Source organism: Arachis hypogaea, chromosome 8, assembly GCF_003086295.3.
Source record: "Arachis hypogaea cultivar Tifrunner chromosome 8, arahy.Tifrunner.gnm2.J5K5, whole genome shotgun sequence".
Taxonomy (NCBI): domain Eukaryota; kingdom Viridiplantae; phylum Streptophyta; class Magnoliopsida; order Fabales; family Fabaceae; genus Arachis; species Arachis hypogaea.
Genome location: NC_092043.1, coordinates 23,381,262 through 23,387,152, shown reverse-complemented (window position 1 = coordinate 23,387,152; position 5,891 = coordinate 23,381,262). Strand labels below are relative to the sequence as shown.

Here is a 5,891-nt window from a genome sequence, read left to right as displayed (position 1 = left end):
TTGCATGATTCCTGGAATTCTCATTAAGAATTTTGATATCCTTATTTTCTTTTTCATTGAATTTTCAAAAAAAATTTATAAAATCTTAAAATCAAAAATATTTTTTTTTGTTTCTTGTTTGAGTCTAGTGTCTAATTTTAGGTTTGGTGTCAATTGCATGTCTTTATTCTTCTAATTTTCGAAAATTACATGCATTATGTTATTCATTGATCTTCAAGTTGTTCTTGATGATTTCCTTGCTCTAATCTTTAAATTCTCTTGTCTTGAGTGTTTTGTTGTTTCTCATATGCATTCTCAGTTTGTTAGTGTCAGTAGCATACAAACTTCTAAGTTTGGTGTCTCACATGCATTGTTTATTTGATTTTAGTTGCATTTTGATTATTCCTCATCATTAAAAATTCAAAAATTTTTTATTTGTGTCTTTTCAAGTCAATAATACAGAGAATTGAAGATTCAGAACATATAGCAGAGGAATTACACAGAAAAAGCTGAGCGTTCAAAACGCCCAGAAAGGAAGGAAAACAGGCGTTTAAACGCCAGCCAGGGTACCTGGCTGGGCGTTTAACACCCAAAAGGGTAGCATTTTGGGCGTTAAACGCCATAATGGATACCATTCTGGGCGTTTAACGCCAGGATGGCACAAGAGGGAAGATTTTGTTTTTAATTCAAATTTTTTTTCAAGTTTTCATAATTTTTCAAAATCAAATCTTTTTCAAATCATATCTTTTCAATCATATATTTTCAAAATTAATTTCTTTCCATTTTCAAAAATACTTGCTAACAATTAATGATTTGATTCAACATTTCAAGTATGTTGCCTTTTCTGTTGAGAAAGGTTTAATGTCTGAATCATATCTTTTAAATTTCTTGTTAGCCAAGTCATTAATTTTCAAAATCAAATCTTTTTAAATTCTTTTTCAAATCATATCTTCTTAATCATATCTTTTTAAGACTGTCATATCTTTTTTATTTTTAATTTCAAAATCTTTATAAAAAATCACTTAATTTCTTTCCCAATCTTAGTTTTCGAAAATCAGTTACTATTTTTCAAAATTTTTTTTATTAATTCACTTTAATTTTCGAAAATTTCTTCCCCTCTTCCCACATCCTTCTATTTATAGACTAACACTCCTCCTCAATGCACAATTTGAACTCTATCTTTCTTGATAAGTTCGAATTCTTCTACCTCTTCCTTCTATTTTTCTTTTCCTCTGACACCTTAAGGAATCTCTATACTGTGACATAGAGGATTCCATACCTTCTTGTTCTCTTTTCTTTCATATGAGCAGGAGCAAAGACAAAAGCATCTTGTTGAGGCTGACCCTGAACCTGAAAGGACCTTGAAGCGAAAGCTAAGAGAAGCTAAAGCACAACTCTCTGTAGAGGACCTAACAAAAATCTTCAAAGAAGAAGACATGGCAGCCGAAAACAACAACAACGCCAACAATGCAAGGAAGGTGCTGGGTGACTTTACTGCACCTACTCCCGACTTCTATGGGAGAAGCATCTCTATCCCTGCCATTGAAGCAAACAACTTTGAGCTTAAGCCTCAATTAGTTTCTCTAATGTAACAGAATTGCAAGTTCCATGGACTTCTATTGGAAGATCCTCATCAGTTTTTAGCTGAGTTCTTGCAAATCTGTGACACTGTCAAGACTAATGGGGTTGACCCTGAGGTTTACAGACTTATGCTATTCCCTTTTGCTGTAAGAGATAGAGCTAGGATATGGTTAGACTCACAACATAAAAGAAAGCCTGAACTCTTGGGAAAAGCTAGTCAATGCCTTCTCGGCAAAGTTCTTTCCACCTCAAAAATTGAGTAAGCTTAGAGTGGAAGTCCAAACCTTCAGACAGAAGGAAGGTGAATCCCTCTATGAAGCTTGGGAAAGATACAAATAATTGATCAGAAAGTGTCCCTCTGACATGCTTTCTGAATGGAGCATCATATGTATCTTTTATAATGGTCTGTCTGAACTGTCCAAGATGTCATTGGACAGCTCTACTGGAGGATCTCTTCATCTGAAGAAGACGCCTGCAAAAGCTCAAGAACTCATTGAAATAGTTGCAAATAACCAATTCATGTACACTTCTGAAAGGAATCCTGTGAACAATGGGACAAATCAGAAGAAAGGAGTTCTTGAGATTAATACTTTGAATGCCATACTGGCTCAGAATAAAATATTGACTCAGCAAGTCAATATGATTTCTCAAAGTCTGTCTGGAATGCAAGCTGCACCAGGCAGTACTAAGGACGCTTCATCTGAAGAAGAAGCTTATGATCCTGAGAACCCTTCAATGGAAGAGGTGAATTACATGGGAGAACCCTATGGAAACACCTATAATCCTTCATGGAGAAATCATCCAAATCTCTCATGGAAGGATCAACAGAGACATCAACAAGGTTTCAACAACAATAATGGTGGAAGAAACAGGTTTAGCAATGGCAAGCCTTTTCCATCATCTTCTCAGCAACAGACAGAGAATTCTAAGCAAAGCCACTCTGATTTAGCAACCATGGTCTCTGATCTAATCAAAACCACTCAAAGTTTTATGACTGAAACAAGATCCTCCATTAGAAACTTGGAGGCACAAGTGGGTCAGCTGAGTAAGAAAGTTACTGAACTCCCTCCTAGTACGCTTCCAAGTAATACAGAAGAGAATCCAAAAGGAGAGTGTAAGGCCATCAACATGGCCGAATTTGGAGAGGAGAAAGAGGCAGTGAGGGCCACTGAGGAAGACCTCAATGGATGTCCACTGGCCTCCAATGAGTTCCATAATGAGGAACCATGGGAATCTGAGGCTCACACTGAGACCATAGAGATTCCATTGGATTTACTTATGCCATTCATGAGCTCTGATGAGTATTCTTCCTCTGAAGAGGATGAAGATGTCAATGAAGAGCAAGTTGTTAAGTACCTTGGAGCAATCATGAAGCTAAATGACAAGTTATTTGGTAATGAGACTTGGGAGGATGAACCCCCTTTGCTCACCAAAGAACTGGATGACTTGACTAGGCAAAGATTACCTCAAAAGAGACAGGACCCTGGGAAGTTCTCAATACCTTATACCATAGGCACCATGACCTTTGAGAAGGCTCTGTGTGACCTAGGGTCAAGCATAAACCTCATGCCTCTCTCTGTAATGGAGAAGCTAGGGATATTTGAGGTACAAGCTGCAAGAATCTCACTAGAGATGGCAGACAATTTAAGAAAACAAGCTTGTGGGCTTGTAGAGGATGTTCTGGTAAAGATTGAAGACCATTACATCCCTGCTGATTTTATAGTCCTTGAGACTGGGAAGTGCATGGATGAATCCATCATCCTTGGCAGACCCTTCCTAGCCACAACAAAGGCTGTGATTGATGTTGATAGAGGAGAATTGATCATTCAAGAGAATGAAGAATCCTTTGTGTTTAAGGCTCAAGGATACCCCTCTGTAACCACGGAGAGGAAGCATGAAGAGCTTCTCTCAAAACAGAGTCAAACAGAGCCCCCACAGTCAAACTCTAAGTTTGGTGTTGGGAGGCCACAACCAACTTCTAAGTTTGGTGTTGAACCCCCACATTCAAACTCTAAGTTTGGTGTTAGGAGGTTCCAACATTGCTCTGAGTATCTGTGAGGCTCCATGAGAGCCAACTGTCAAGCTACTGTCATTAAAGAAGTGCTTGTTGGGAGGCAACCCAATGTTATATTTATCTATTTTCCTTTGTTATTTTATGTCTTTTGTAGGTTGATGATCATGGGAAGTCACAAAATCAATTGAAAAAGCAAAAACAGAATGAAAAACAGAAAGAAAAACAGCACACCTTGGAGGAAAAACTTGCTGGCGTTTAAACGCCAGTAAGGGCAGTAAATGAACGTTTAATGCCTAGTCTGGCACCATTCTGGGCGTTTAACACTAGAAAAAGGCACCAGACTGGCGTTTAATGCCAGAAATGGGCAAGAAGCTGGCGTTAAATGCCAGAAATGGGCACCAGCCCGGCATTTAACGCCAGGATTGGCAGAAGGAGCATTTTTGCTCGCCACTTGGTGCAGGGATGAATTATCCTTGACACCTCAGGATCTGTGGAACCCACAGGATCCCCACCTACCCCACCACTCTCTCTCTTCTTCACCCATTCACCAATCACCTCAACACCTCTTCCCCAAAAACCCCTCACCTATCAAATCCCACCATTCTCTTCACCACTCACATCCATCCTTCATAAAATCCCACCTACCTCACCATTCAAATTCAAACTAGTTTCTCTCCCAAACCCACCCATACATAACCGAACCCTACCCCTCTCTCCACTCCTATATAAACCCATCTTCACTCCTTCATTTTCACACAACCTAAACACTACTTCTCCCCCTTGGTCGAAACACAAAGCCTCCCTCCATCTCCTCTATTTCGTCTTCTTCTACTCTCTTTTTCTTCTTTTGCTCAAGGACGAGCAAACCTTCTAAGTTTGGTGTGGTAAAAGCATTGCTTTTTGTTTTTTCATAACCATTTATGGCATCTAAGGCCAGAGAAACCTCTAGAAAGAGGAAAGGAAAGGCAAAAGCTTCCACCTCCGAGTCATGGGAGATGGAGAAATTCATCTCAAGGGTGCATCAAGACCACTTCTATGAAGTTGTGGCCATGAAGAAGGTAATCGCCGAGGTCCCTTTCAAACTCAAAGAAGAGGTTGGGAAGTTCTTACCAACCCCATTCAACAAGTCGGAATCTTAATGGTTCAAGAGTTCTATGCCAATGCATGGATAACCAAGAACCATGATCAAAGTGTGAACCCGGACCCAAAGAATTGGCTTACAATAATTCGGGGGAAATGCTTAGATTTTAGTCCGGAAAATGTAAGGTTGGCATTCAACTTGCCCATGATGCAAGGAGATGAACACCCTTACACTAGAAAGGTCAACTTTGATCAAAGGTTGGACCAAGTCCTCATAGACATTAGTGAAGAGGGCGCTCAATGGAAGAGAGATTCAAGAGGGAAGCCGGTTCAACTGAGAAGGCATGACCTCAAGCCCGTGGCTAGGGGATGGTTGGAGTTTATCCAACGCTCAATCATTCCCACTAGCAACCGGTCCGAAGTTACTATAGACCGGGCTATCATGATTCATAGCATCATGATTGGAGAGGAAGTAGAAGTTCATGAGGTTATATCCCAAGAACTTTATAAGGTGGCGGACAAGTCCTCTACCTTGGCAAGGTTAGCCTTCCCTCATCTCATTTGTCACCTCTGTAATTCGGTTGGAGTTAACATAGAAGGAGACATCCTCATTGATGAGGACAAGCCCATCACTAAGAAAAAGATGGAGCAAACAAGAGATCCCACTCATCATGAAATCCCTGAGATGCCTCAAGGGATGCACTTTCCTCCACAAAACTATTGGGAGCAAATCAATACCTCCCTAGGAGAATTGAGTTCCAACATGGGACAACTAAGGGTGGAGCACTAAGAACATTCCATCCTCCTCCATGAAATTAGAAAAGATCAAAGAATCATGAAAGAGGAGCAACAAAGACAAGGAAGAGACATTGAGGAGCTCAAGCACTCCATAAGATCTTTAAGAGGAAGAACAAGCCGCCATCACTAAGGTGGACCCGTTCTTTAATCTCCTTGTTCTTTATTTTTCTGTTTTTCGAATTTTCATGCTTATGTTTGTGTCTTATGATCATTAGTGTCTTAGTGTCTATGCCTTAAAGTTATGAATGTCCTATGAATCCATCACCTTTCTTAAATGAAAAATGTTCTTAATTAAAAAAGAGAAGAATTGCATGAATTTTGAATTTTATAACAGATTAATTATGTTGATGTGGTGGCAATACTTTGACTTCTGAATGTATGCTTGAACAGTGCATGTGTCTTTTGAATTTGTTGTTCATGAATGTTGGCTCTTGAAAGA

At 39.5% G+C, this 5,891-nt stretch overlaps 1 non-coding gene across 1 annotated transcript; it reads right to left on the bottom strand.

Annotated features, from left to right (window-relative positions):
• Positions 1 to 1,821: 1,821 nt before the first annotated feature.
• On the bottom strand, positions 1,822 to 1,929 carry LOC112708578 (small nucleolar RNA R71). Its single transcript, XR_003156430.1, has one exon. It is a non-coding gene; the product is annotated as a small nucleolar RNA R71 (small nucleolar RNA).
• Positions 1,930 to 5,891: the final 3,962 nt, after the last annotated feature.